Source organism: Mesoplodon densirostris, chromosome 14, assembly GCF_025265405.1.
Source record: "Mesoplodon densirostris isolate mMesDen1 chromosome 14, mMesDen1 primary haplotype, whole genome shotgun sequence".
Taxonomy (NCBI): Eukaryota; Metazoa; Chordata; class Mammalia; order Artiodactyla; family Ziphiidae; genus Mesoplodon; species Mesoplodon densirostris.
Window position 1 is genome coordinate 62,953,751 of NC_082674.1, and position 13,857 is coordinate 62,967,607.

Genomic DNA, 13,857 nt, shown 5'->3' on the forward strand with positions numbered 1-13,857 from the left:
GAGGGTTCCTTTTTCTCCACACTATCTCCAGCATTTATTATTTGTAGACTTTTTAATGATGGCTATTCTGACTGGTGTGAGGTGATACTTCATTGTAGTTTTGATTTGCATTTCTCTAATAATTGGTGATATTGAGCATCTTTTCATGTGCCTATTGGCCATCTGTATGTGTTCTTTGGAGAAATATCTGTTTAGGTCTTCTGCCCATTTTTTTTTTTTTGACCACGCCACACAGCATATGGGATCTTAGTTCCCCAACCAGGGATTGAACCCTTGCCCCCTTCAGTGGAAGCACGGAGTCTTAACCACTGGACTGCCAGGGAAGTCCCTCTTCTGCCCATTTTTTTATTGTTTTGTTTTTTTTATATTAAGCTGTATGAACTGTTTGTATATTTTGGAAATTAATCCCTTGTCGGTAGCATTATTTGCAAATATTTTCTCCCATTCCATAAGTTGTCTTTTTGTTTCGTTTATGGTTTCCTTTGCTGTGCAAAAGCTTTTAAGTTTAATTAGGTCCCTTTTTTTTTCAATTTCCATTACTGTAGGAGATGGATCAAAAAAAAATCACTGTGATTTATGTCAAAGAGTGTTCTGCCTATGTTTTCCTCTGGGAGTTTTATAGTATCTGATCTTACATTTAGGTCTTTGATCCATCTCAAGTTTATTTTTGTATATGGTGTTACAGAATGTGCTAACTTCATTATTTTTACATGTAGCTGTTCAGTTTTCCCCGCAGCACTTACTGAAAAGACTGTCTTTTCTCCATTGTATATTCTTGCCTCCTTTGTCATAGATAAGTGCATGGGTTTATTTCTAAGCTTTCTATCCTGTTTCATTGATCTATATGTCTGTTTTTGTGCCATTACCATATTGTTTTGATGACTGTAGCTTCATAGTATACTCTGAAGACCATGACCTAAATTTTTTTTAACATCTTTATTGGAGTATAATTGCTTTACATTGTTGTGTTAGTTTCTTCTGTATAACAAAGTGAATCAGCTATACGTATACATATATCCCCATATCCCCTCCCTCTTGCGTCTCCCTCCCACCCTCCCTATCCTACCCATGACCTAAATTTTATGACTAGCTATTTTCTTCTAACCCTTGCTCTCCTTCACTCATTTATTCATTCATCTAAATATTTATTGAGGACTTAGCTTATCAATACTTCAGTAGATTATTACAGAAATGTGTGATGCATGTGAAACTAGGGGAAGGACGGTGTGGTTTGGGATCATAGAATGAGGCAGAAGGTAGTTACCTAGCCAAGAAATTTGGGGGAAGCTTCCTCAAGGAAGTGACATTCTAATTGAGACCAGAAAGTTGAGTAAAAAGTTAGCCAAGAAGAAAGGAAAAGTTGCGTGGGGAGAATGTTCTAGGCAAAGGGATAGCATGTGAAAAGACCAGAAGGTAAGAGAAAGAGGGGTGGAGGAGAGAGAAGGATTCAGGGAACTGACAGAAGGCCATGATGGCTGGAGCATAAGGTGTAAAAAGGCTAGGAAGTGGGGAAGTGGGGTCAGGCTGGAGAGATGGGCCAACTCAGGATCACAGAGGACCATTTTTTTTGAATTTTATTTTATTTATGTTTTTATACAGCAGGTTCTTATTAGTTATCCATTTTATACATATTATTATATATATGTCAATCCCAATCACCCAATTCATCACACCCCCCACCACCACCCCCGCCACTTTCCCCCCTTGATGTCCATATGTTTGTTCTCTACATCTGTGGCTCAATTTCTGCCCTGCAAACCGGTTCATCTGTACCATTTTTCTAGGTTCCACATATATGTGTTAGTATACGATATTTGTTTTTCTCTTTCTGACTTACTTTACTCTGTATGACAGTCTCTAGGTCCATCCACCTCATTACAAATAACTCAATTTCGTTTCTTTTTATGGGTAAGTAATATTCCATTGTATATATGTGCCACTTCTTCTTTGTCCATTCATCTGTTGATGGACACTTAGGTTGCTTCCATGTCCTGGCTATTGTAAATAGTGCTACAGTGAACATTGGGGTGCATGTATCTTTTTGGATTATGGTTTTCTCTGGGTATATGCCCAGTAGTGGGATTGCTGGGTCATATGGTAATTCTATTTTTAGTATTTTAAGGAACCCCCATAATGTTCTCCATAGTGGCTGTATCAATTTACATTCCCACCAACAGTGCAAGAGGGTTCCCTTTCCTCCACACTCTCTCCAGCATTTGTTGTTTGTAGATTTTCTGATGATGCCCATTCTAACCGGTGTGAGGTGACACCTCATTGTAGTTTTGATTTGCATTTCTCTAATAATTAGTGATGTTGAGCAGCTTTTCATGTGCTTCTTGGCCATCTGTATGTCTTCTTTGGAGAAATGTCTATTTAGGTCTTCTGCCCATTTTTGGATTGGGTTGTTTGTTTTTTTAATATTAAGCTGCATGATCTGTTTATATATTTTGGAGATTAATCCTTTGTCCGTTAGATCCATTTGCAAATATTTTCTCCCATTCTGAGAGTTGTCTTTTTGTCTTGTTTGTAGTTTCCTTTGCTTTGCAAAAGCTTTTAAGTTTCATTAGGTCCCATTTGTTTATTTTTGTTTTTATTTCCATTACTCTAGGAGGTGGATCAAAAAAGATCTTTCTGTGATTTATGTCAAAGAGTGTTCTTCCTATGTTTTCCTTTAAGAGTTTTATAGTGTCCAGTCTTACGTTTAGGTCTCGAATCCATTTTGAGTTTATTTTTGTGTATGGTGTTAGGGAGACTTCTAATTTCATTCTTTTACATGTAGCTGTCCAGTTTTCCCAGCACCACTTATTGAAGAGACTGTCTTTTCTCCATTGTATGTCCTTGCCTCCTTTGTCATAGATTAGTTGACCATAGGTGCATGGGTTTATCTCTGGGCTTTCTATCCTGTTCCATTGATCTATATTTCTGTTTTTGTGCCAGTACCATATTGTCTTTATTACTGTAGCTTTGTAGTATAGTCTGAAGTCCGGGAGTCTGATTCTTTCAGCTGCGTTTTTTCCCCTCAAGACTGCTTTGGCTATTTGGGGTCTTTTGTGTCTCCATACAAATTTTAGGATTTTTTGTTCTAGTTCTGTAAAAATTGCCATTGGTAATTTGATAGGGATTGCATTGAATCTGTAGATTGCTTTGGGTGGTATAGTCATTTTCACAATATTGATTCTTCCAATCCAAGAATATGGTATATCTCTCCATCTGTTTGTATCATCTTTAATTTCTTTCAGCAGTGTCTTATAGTTTTCTGCATACAGGTCTTTTGTCTCCCTAGGTAGGTTTATTCCTAGGTATTTTATACTTTTTGTTTCAATGGTAAATGGGAGTGTTTCCTTAATTTCTCTTTCAGATTTTTCATCATTATTGTATAGGAATGCAAGAGATTTCTGTGCATTAATTTTGTATCCTGCAACTTTACCAAATTCATTGATTACCTCTAGTAGTTTTCTGGTGACATCTTTAGGATTCTCTATGTATAGTATCATGTCATCTGCAAACAGTGACAGTTTTACTTCTTCTTTTCCAATCTGTATTCCTCTTATTTCTTTTTTTTGTTTTATTTTCGGTATGTGGGCCTCTCACTGTTGTGGCCTCTCCCGTTGCGGAGCACAGGCTCAGGACGTGCAGGCTCAGCGACCATGGCTCACGGGCCCAGCCGCTCCACGGCATGTGGGATCTTCCCGGACGGGGGCACGAACCATGTCCCCTGCATCGGCAGGCAGACTCTCAACCACTGCGCCACCAGGGAAGCCCTCCTCTTATTTCTTTTTCTTCTCTGATTACCATGGCTAGGACTTCCAAAACTATGTTGAATAATAGCAGTGAGAGTGGGCATCCTTGTCTTTTTCCTGATCTTAGAGGAAATGGTTTCAGTTTTTCACCATTGCAAATGATGTTTGCTGTGGGTTTTTCATATATGGCCTTTATTATGTTGAGGTAGGTTCCCTCTATGCCCACTTTCTGGAGAGTTTTCTTTTTTTATCACAAATGGGTGTTGAAGTTTGTCAAAAGCTTTTTCTGCATCTATTGGGAGGATCATATGGTTTTTATTCTTCAATTTGTTAATATGGTGTATCACATTGATTGATTTGTGTATATCGAAGAATCCTTGCATCCCTGGGATAAATCCCACTTGATCATGGTGTATGATCCTTTTAATGTGTTGTTGGATTCTGTTTGCTAGTATTTTGTTGAGGATTTTTGCATCTATATTCATCAGTGATATTGGTCTATAATTTTCTTTTTTTGTAGTATCTTTGTCTGGTTTTGGTATCGGGGTTATGGTGGCCTCATAGAATGAGTTTGGGAGTGTTCCTTCCTCTGCAATTTTTTGGAAGAGTTTGAGAAGGATGGATGTTAACTCTTCTCTAAATGTTTGATGGAATTCACCTGTGAAGCCATCTGGTCCTGGACTTTTGTGTGTTGGAAGATTTTTAAATCACAGTTTCAATTTCATTACTTGTGATTGGACTGTTCATATTTTCTATTTCTTCCTGGTTCAGTCTTGGAAGGTTATACCTTTCTATGAATTTGTCCATTTCTTTCACGTTGTCCATTTTATTGGCATAGAGATGCTTGTAGTAGTCTGTTAGGACGTTTTGTATTTCTGCAGTGTCTGTTGTAACCTCTCCTTTTTCATTTCTAATTTTGTTGATTTGAGTCCTCTCCCTCTTTTTCATGATGGGTCTGGCTAATGGTTTATCAATTTTGTTTATCTTCTCAAAGAACCAGCTTTTAGTTTCATTGATCTTTGCTACTGTTTTCTTTGTTTCTATTTCATTTATTTCTGCTCTGATCTTTATGATTTCTTTTCTTCTGCTAACTTTGGGCTTTGTTTGTTCTTCTTTCTCTAGTTCCCTTAGGTGTAAGGTTAGATTGTTTATTTGAGATTTTTCTTGAGGTAGGCTTGTATTGCTATAAACTTCCCTCTTAGAATTGCTTTTGCTGCATCCCATAGGTTTTGGATTGTCGTGTTTTCATTGTCATTTGTCTCTAGGTATTTTTTTAATTTCCTCTTTGATTTCTTCAGTGATCTCTTAGTTATTTAGTAACATACTGTTTAGCCTCCATGTGTTTGTGTTTTTTATGGTTTTTTTCCTTGTAATTGATTGCTAATCTCATAGCGTTGTGGTCAGAAAAGAAGCTTGATATGATTTCAATTTTCTTAAATTTACTGAGGCTTGATTTGTGACCCAAGTTGTGATCTATCCTGGAGAATGTTGCATGCGCACTTGAGAAGAAAGTGAAATCTGTTGTTTTTGGATGGAATGTTGTATAAATATCAATTAAATCTCTCTGGTCTATTGTGTCATTTAAAGGTTATGTTTCCTTATTAATTTTCTGCTCGGATGATCTGTCAGTTGGTGTAAGTGAGGTGTTAAAGTCCCCCACTATTATTATGTTACTGTTGATTTCCTCTTTTATAGCTGTTAGCAGTTGCCTTATGTATTGAGGTGCTCCTATGTTGCGTGCATATATATTTATAATTGTTATATCTTCTTCTTGGATTGATACCTTGATCATTATGTAGTGTCCTTCCTTGCCTCTTGTAACATTCTTTATTTTAAAGTCTATTTTTATCTGGTATGAGTATTGCTACTCCAGCTTTCTTTTGATTTCCATTTGCATGGAATGTCAGTTTCCATCCCCTCACTTTCAGTCTGTATGTGTCCCTAGGCCTAAAGTGGGTCTCTTGTAGACAGCATATATATGGGTCTTGTTTTTGTATCCATTCAGCAAACCTGTCTTTTGGTTAGAGCATTTAATCCATTCATGTTTAAGGTAATTATCGATATGTATGTTCCTATTACCATTTTCTTAATTGTTTGGGGTTTGTTTTTGTAGGTCCTTTTCTTCTGTTATGTTTCCCACTTAGAGAAGTTCCTTTAGCATTTGTTGTAGTGCTGGTTTGGTGGTGCTGAATTCTCTTAGCTTTTGCTTGTCTGTAAAGCTTTTGATTTCTCCATCAAATCTGAATGAGATCCTTGCCAGGTGGAGTAATCTTGGTTGTACATTCTTCCCTTTCATCACTTTAAATATGTCATGCCACTCCCTTCTGGCCTGTAGAGTTTCTGCTGAGAAATCAGCTGTTAACCTTACGGGAGTTCCCTTGTATGTTATTTGTCGTTTTTCCCTTGCTGCTTTTAATACTTTTTCTGTGTCTTTAATTTTTGCCAGTTTGATTACTGTGTGTCTCAGTGTGTTTCTCTTTGGGTTTTTCCTGTATGGGACTCTCCGCACTTCCTGGATTGGGTGGCTGTTTCCTTTCCCATGTTAGGGAAGTTTTCGACTATAATCTCTTCAAATATTTTCTCGGGTCCTTTCTCTCTCTCTTCTCCTTCTGAGACCCCTATAATGCAAATGTTGTCACGTTTAATGTTGTCCCAGAGGTCTCTTAGGCTGTCTTCATTTCTTTTAATTCTTTTTTCTTTATTCTGTTCCGCAGCAGTGAATTCCACCATTCTGTATTCCATGTCACTTATCCGTTCTTCTGCCTCAGTTATTCTGCTATTGATTCCTTCTAGTGTATTTTTCATTTCAGTTATTGTATTGTTCACTCTGTTTGTTTGTTCTTTAATTCTTCTAGGTCTTTGTTAAACATTTCTTACATCTTCTCGATCTTTGCCTCCATTGTTTTTCCGAGGTCCTGGATCATCTTCACTATCATTATTCTGAATTCTTTTTCTGGAAGGTTACCTATCTCCACTTCATTTAGTTGTTTTATCTTGTTCCTTCATCTGGTACATAGCCCTCTGCCTTTCCATCTTTTCTGTCTTTCTGTGAATGTGGTTTTTGTTCCACAGGCTGCAGGATTGTAGTTCTAAGAGGCTTCTGCAAGTTTCCTGATGGAAGGGACTGGTGGTGGGTAGAGCTGGCTGTTGCTCTGGTGGGCAGAGCTCAGTAAAACTTTATTCTGCTTGTCTGCTGATGGGTGGGGCTGGGTTCCCTCCCTGTTGGTTGCGTAGCCTGAGGCAACCCAACACTGAAGCCTACCTGGGCTCTTTGGTGGGGCTAATGGCAGACTCTGGGAGGGCTCACACCAAGGAGTACTTCCCATAACTTCTGCTGCCAGTGTCCTTGTCCTCACGGTGAGACACAGCCACCCCCTGCCTCTGCAGGAGACCCTCCAACACTAGCAGGTAAGTCTGGTTCAGTCTCCTATGGGGTCACTGCTCCTTCCCCTGGGTCCCAGTGCACACACTACTTGGTGTGTGCCCTCCGAAGGTGGAGTCGCTGTTTCCCCCAGTCCTGTCGAAGTCCTGCAATCAAATCCCACTAGCATTCAAAGTCTGATTCTCTAGGAATTCCTCCTCCTGTTGCCAGACCCCCAGGTTGGGAAGCCTGATATGGGGCTCAGAACCTTCACTCCAGTGGGTGGACTTCTGTGGTATAAGTGTTCTCCAGTTTGTGAGTCACCCACCCAGCAGTTACGGGATTTGATTTTATTGTGATTGTGTGCCTCCTACCATCTCATTGTGGCTTCTCCTTTGTCTTTGGATGTGGGATATCTTTTTTGGTGAGTTCCAGTGTCTTCCTGTTGATGATTGCTCAGCAGTTAGTTGTGAGTCTGGTGCTCTCACGAGAGGGAGTGAGAGCACATCCTTCTACTCTGCCATCTTGAACCAATCTCTCTCTAGAGGACCTTTTAAAGCATGTTTAGCATCTGGACTCTAGCCCTAGGGCCATAAGATGCCTTTGAAGAGGTTTAAGCTGTGTAGGAGATGCAGGCTTTATTTTAGAAAAATCAGTCTGCCTCCTGTATGGAAGGTGACCTGGAGGGGAGGTCAGTTAGGAAGGAGGCTGCTGTAATAATTCAGGTGAGAGAAGTGCATGAGGCCTGAACCCTGGTAGCAACAGGAAAGGAGAAGCTTTCAGAATCAACAGCCGTTTAGGAGCTAGTCTATAATGGACATATGTGGGTGCTTAGCTACACATGGGGCAGAAGGGAGAGGAAGGAATCAGGGTTGACTCTTGGGTTCTGGGTTTGACAATGAGGTAGTCATTTATTTAGGTGGAGAATCAGCAAGAAAAGCAGAGTCCTCCAACCAAACAAAAGTGTTTTATTTATGGAGCTATTATTCACATACAGTAAAAGGAGCAACTCTTAAGTGTACAGTTTAATGACTCTATAGCCACATCAAGATATAGAACATTTATATCCCCCAGAAAGTTCCCTTGTGCCCCTTTCCAATTGGGGTAACCACTTTTCTCAATTCTACCCCAATAGATTAGTTTTGCCTGCTCTTGAACTTCGTAGACATGGAATAATTCAGTAAATACTGTTTTGTGTCTGACTTCTTTTGCTAAACACAATGTCTGTTAGAGTTATCCACTCCATGTTTTGCATGTATCAATAGTTTATTCATTTTTTTGGTAATCACTGACTAATATGCCATTGTTTGAACATACCACGGTTTGTTTATCCATTCTCCTATGATGGAAGTAGGTTTTTGTTGTTGTTATTGTTTGCTTTTATGTTTGTTTGTTTGTTTTGAGGAATCCAAAAGGAAAATGATTTAGAAATGAATGACAATGAAAAGATGTAACAGGGACTTCCCTGGTGGCAAAGTGGTTAAGAATCCGCCTGCCAACACAAGGGACACGGGTTCAAGTGCTGATCCAGGAAGATCCCACGTGCCTTGGAGCACCTAAGCCCATGCGCCACAACTACTGAGCCTGCACTCTAGAGCCCACGAGGCACAACTACTGAGCCCGTGTGCCACAACTACTGAAGCCTGCGCACCTAGAGGCCATGATCTGCAACAAGGGAAGCCATCGCAATGAGAAGCCCGTGCACTGCAATGAAGAGTAGCCCCCGCTCGCCGCAACTAGAGAAAGCCCGCGCACAACAACAAAGACCCAGTGCAGTCAAAAATAAATTTAAAAAAAAGATATAACAGTTATAAACTCTTATGCCCTACTATATAGCATCAAAATATATAAATAAAACTATGAATAAAAGATCTCATTTACTTCAGCAAAAAAAAGAAATTTTGTAAAAATTTAGTAATAAACTCAAGAATGTGTAAGATGAATATGAAGAAAACTATAAAAATTTCCTGAAGGACATTAAAAAATAGAATAAGTGGGGAGACATGCTTTTTTGGATAGAAAGACTCAATATTATAAATACGTCAATGTGTCAGTGTCAGTGGGTTTTCTGTGAAGCAGACATTGAGATGGAGTTAGGAGTACACAGGGTTTATTTGGGAGTAACATACGTGACAGATAAAAGAGAGGCAGGAGAGCCTCAGCCTGCAATGCATATCTGACAGGGTTTCAGTCAACCCAGTGATGAGTTCCAGAGCAAAAAAATGCGCATTACAAGAGTCTTACCCTGGGAAGATGTGGCCAGTTCCCTGATACCCCCTCTGTACTCAGTCACTGGTGGGAGCCTTCCTGGAAAAGGCATGGCCTTGGCTTGAAAGCTGAGGAGAACCTTAAAGGTCCTAACAGCTGCAGGCTCAGCTATATCTGCACTCCATGCAGCTGTACAGCACGTTCTTTCCTGAAGCAAAACTTAAGGGGCACACCTCCAAAGCTGCCACAGTTAGTTCTCCCCAATTTAATCTGTAAATTTAATGCAGTTCCAATAAAAAATGCAAAGATGACATGATTATGTACAGGAAAAAATCCAAAGGAATAAACAGATGAATTATGAGAAATTATGAGACTTTATAAAAGTTTCTTGATACAAAGTCAACATATACAAATCTATTTTTCGGGCTTCCCTGGTGGCACAGTGGTTGAGAGTCCGCCTGCTGATGCAGGGGACACGGGTTTGTGCCCCGGTGCGGGAAGATCCCACATGCCACGGAGCAGCTGGGCCCATGAGCCATGGCCGCTGAGCCTGCACGTCTGGAGCCTGTGCTCTGCAATGGGAGAGGCCATAGCAGTGAGAGGCCCGCATACCACAAAAAAAAAAAAAAAAAAAAAAAAATCTATTTTTCTATATATCAGCAAGAATGAGTTAGAAAATGAAATGTAACAGGATAAGGAAACAAAGCAGAATTTTAAAAATTCAATCATTTTCCAAAAACAGAAATATGAAGTATTGAAGTATAAATATAACAAAAAAGTAAAATATAAAGGAATTGATAACATTTCATTGAGAGACATTATACAAAGCTTAAATTAAGTGGGGCAATCTATCATCTTCATGTATTGAAAATCAAGAAATTTTAAGATAACAGACTTCCCCAAATTCATTGATAGTGAAAACAAACAAAATAATGTTTTTTTTGAGTTCCTGATAAGTTGATCATGAGGTATTTATGAAAACGCAAAGAACCAAGAGCAGTTAAGATGCTTTTTGAAAAGAATAAGGATGAGTGGGTCATGCTGCTTAATAGCAGAACATATTATAAATCTAGAGTAAATGGTGTAGTATTATCATAAGTAGTAGGGGAATGTATCCATGAATACAAAAAAAAAATAATGCCAATAAGGTGTGGGTTTTTTTAGGAATTGGGGTGCAATTTAACAAATTAATTCTGAAGTATGTTTGGAAGAATATGAGAGAATAATCAAGAGAATTTTTAAAATTATGACTAATGCGCTATTAAATATCAAAACCTATTAAAATAATGTAGTGTTTGAACAAGAGATACCCAAATAAATCAGTGGAATAATTAAGAGACCAACTCACATATATATGGAATTTAGAATATGATAAAAGACAAATTGTCACAGTAATGACAGAAATTTGATTATTGAATAAATGGCATTGAGAGAACAGGGTAGACCTGTAGAGGAAAAAGTAGAACACATATTTTATAAGATATTCAAAAGTAAATTACAGACATATTAAAAAATATAACAAACCTAAAACTATAAAATGGCAAAAGAAAATTGTATGGGAGAATATTTTTATAATCTTGGCATGAGGAAGGTCTTTGCAAGCATGAAATAAAACTTGGAAGAAAAAAATTGGCAAGTTTGTCTATGTGAAAATTTTAAATGTTTGACAAAAGCCTTCATAAAATTTAAAACAAAGGGCAGTCTTGGAGAAAAAAAATCTCTCTATATATTTAACAGACATAGCTTAATACCTACAAATAATTTTTAAAAGACAACCCAGTAGAAAGATAGCCAGAGGATATGACAGGCAACTTAAAGAAGGAACAATACAAATGATAAAGAGATAAAAGGTGTTCAACCTCATTGTTAATAAGATAAATGAAAATCAAACAATGAGATGTAAGAGTTGAAGATTTTCACCCTTCAGACAGGCAAAAGCTTAAAAGGTTAATAATATTCACACTGGCATTAAAAAAGAATGAAGTGTATTTAAACAGAGTTATTTGTGATAATGCTTATTATTATACATTTAAGTTTTTAAAATATTTTTAAGTTTAAAAGCAACACAACAATATATACATAAAATGAATCCATTTTTGGAAAACAAACAATTTATGTGTATGTGTTTCTGGTGTGTGTGATTGCATATTTGTACAGGAAGGCCTTGAAGGTCACACATCAAACTGTTAAGAGTATTTAACTCTGGGGAAGTGTTGTGGAGAGATTTCTACATTTTACTTTATATAACTACTTGTTCGAATTTTTAAACATTAAAAATGGCTTTAAAAATCAAGAAAAACAGTAAGAATTTTCTTTGATTCAACAGCTACACTTCTACACCTCCGCGCACCACAACTAGAGATCCTGCACGCCATAATGAAAGATCCCGTGTGCTGCAACGAAGATCCTGCATGTTGCAACTAAGACCTGACGCAGCCAAATAAATAAATAAATATTTAAAAAAAAATTGTTAAAGCAGCAACAGTTATTTATTTTGCTCACAAACCTGTGATTTGGGCAGGGCTTGGCAAGGAAAGCTCATTGGAGGGGCTCTACTGAAGGCTAACTATGCACTTTCAAGAGGGCTCACTCATATAGAGGGCAAATTGGTGCTGGCTGTCAGCTGAGTTGCCTCTTCCTATACCCGTGGGCCTCCTCACAGCACAGTGGTTGGGTTCCAAGGATGTGTGTGTGTGTGTGTGTGTGTGTGTGTGTGAGATCATCTTTATTACTTACCTTCAGAAGTCTGTAGCATCACTTCTGCCATACTATAGTAGTCGAGACAGTCACAAAGACCCACCCAGGTTCAACTCTCTCAGGTTCAAGGAGAGGAGACTTAGGTACAACCTCTTGATGGAAGAGTGGCAAAGTTCTGGAAGAGCATGTGGGATGGAAATATTGTGGCCATTTTAGGAAGTACAATCTGCCACATTCCTGCTCTGAAACATAACTGATACAGTTAATAACAAAGTTGCTTTTCTTTTTAAACCTTAAGAATAAAAGGTTAAGCTAAAATTAAATTCAACAGAAAGTATTAAGTCCGAAAATATCTAAACAAGTAACATTTTAAAGGAATATACAAGAAAAGAAAAGAAAGGGTAGATCTTTACAAGATTAATTTTTTTAAATAGAAAGCCTAAAATATAGAAGCAAATAGTTTTCTGAAGAATAAAGTTTAATACATAGGATGTGAAGGTAAAGGAAAATAACAGAGAGAAGGTAGAACTAGAACAGGAGTCCCCACCCCCTGGGCCATGGACTGGTACCGGTCCGTGGCCTGTTAGGAAACAGGCCTCACAGAAGGAGTGAGCAGTGGGCAAGCGAGCGAAGCTTCATCTATATTTACAGCCGCTCCCCATTTCTCACATTACTGCCTGAGCACTGCCTCCTGTCAGATCAGCGACGACATTAGATTCTCATAGGAGCACCAACCCTACTGTGAACTGTGCATGAGAGGGATCTAGGTTGTGCACTCCTTATGAGAATCTAATGCCTGATGATCTGAGGTGGAGCTGAGGCAGTGATGCTAGCATGGGGAGTGGCTGCAAATACAGATTATCATGAGCAGAGGGGTTTGACTGCACAGAGACCATAAAAAATCGATTACTTGATTGGGAAGAAGAAAATATTGAAAATGTGATTGAAAATATTTAGTCTGTCTCCTTTTAGAAAATTAAAGAATGGTGGGTGTGGTGGTGGGGTTCAATGGGGGATGAGGCCCCTACCCACAGCTGCTTTCCTATAGGGCCCCCCCAAGACCAAGGGCACCTGTTTTCCAGTGGCTGTCTGCTCCCCACCAGGGTGGGGTCTGCGCTGGAGGTGTGCTTCATCTCTGACGTAGAACCAAGAGGTGTTAGTGGACCCATAGAGAGAGCCCCAACCCACTGCCTCAGTAGTACACATTTTGACCAATTGAATGAATTGTCCCTGGATTAAATGGAATGTGGGGATAGAGAGATGACGGGCAGGTGTGAGGCACTGAGGCTGAATGCCTAGAGGCTAATCCTAGCTAACACTGATGAGGGCTAGCTATATGCAAGTAGTTGTCCACTCATTTCCTGCTCATCTCAGCTCTAAGAGGTAGGTGATTTTATTGTCCACATTTTACAGAAAAGAAATCTGAGGAACAGAGTTTAATTTTTTTTTTCTTTTGCGGTACGCGGGCCTCTCACTGTTGTGGCCCCTCCCGTTGCAGAGCACAGGCTCCGGACACGCAGGCTCAGCAGCCATGGCTCACGGGCCCAGCCACTCCGCGGCATGTGGGATCCTCCCGGACCGGGGCACGAACCCGTGTCCCCTGCATCGGCAGGCAGACTGTCAACCACTGCGCCACCAGGCAAGCCCCAGAGTTTAAATTTTAATCCAAGATTAAGGAGCTAGAAAGTGGAAGATATGAGACATAAATGCAGAAGTTGGATTCCAGACCATGTCCCTGGCCAGTACAGTCTGATGGCTATACTTTCTCGCATCCCAAGCAGCACCTTCCTACCAGTATGTTGACCCAGACCCTGATTTGCCTCTCCAACCAGGGAGCCTCCTACCCTGCAC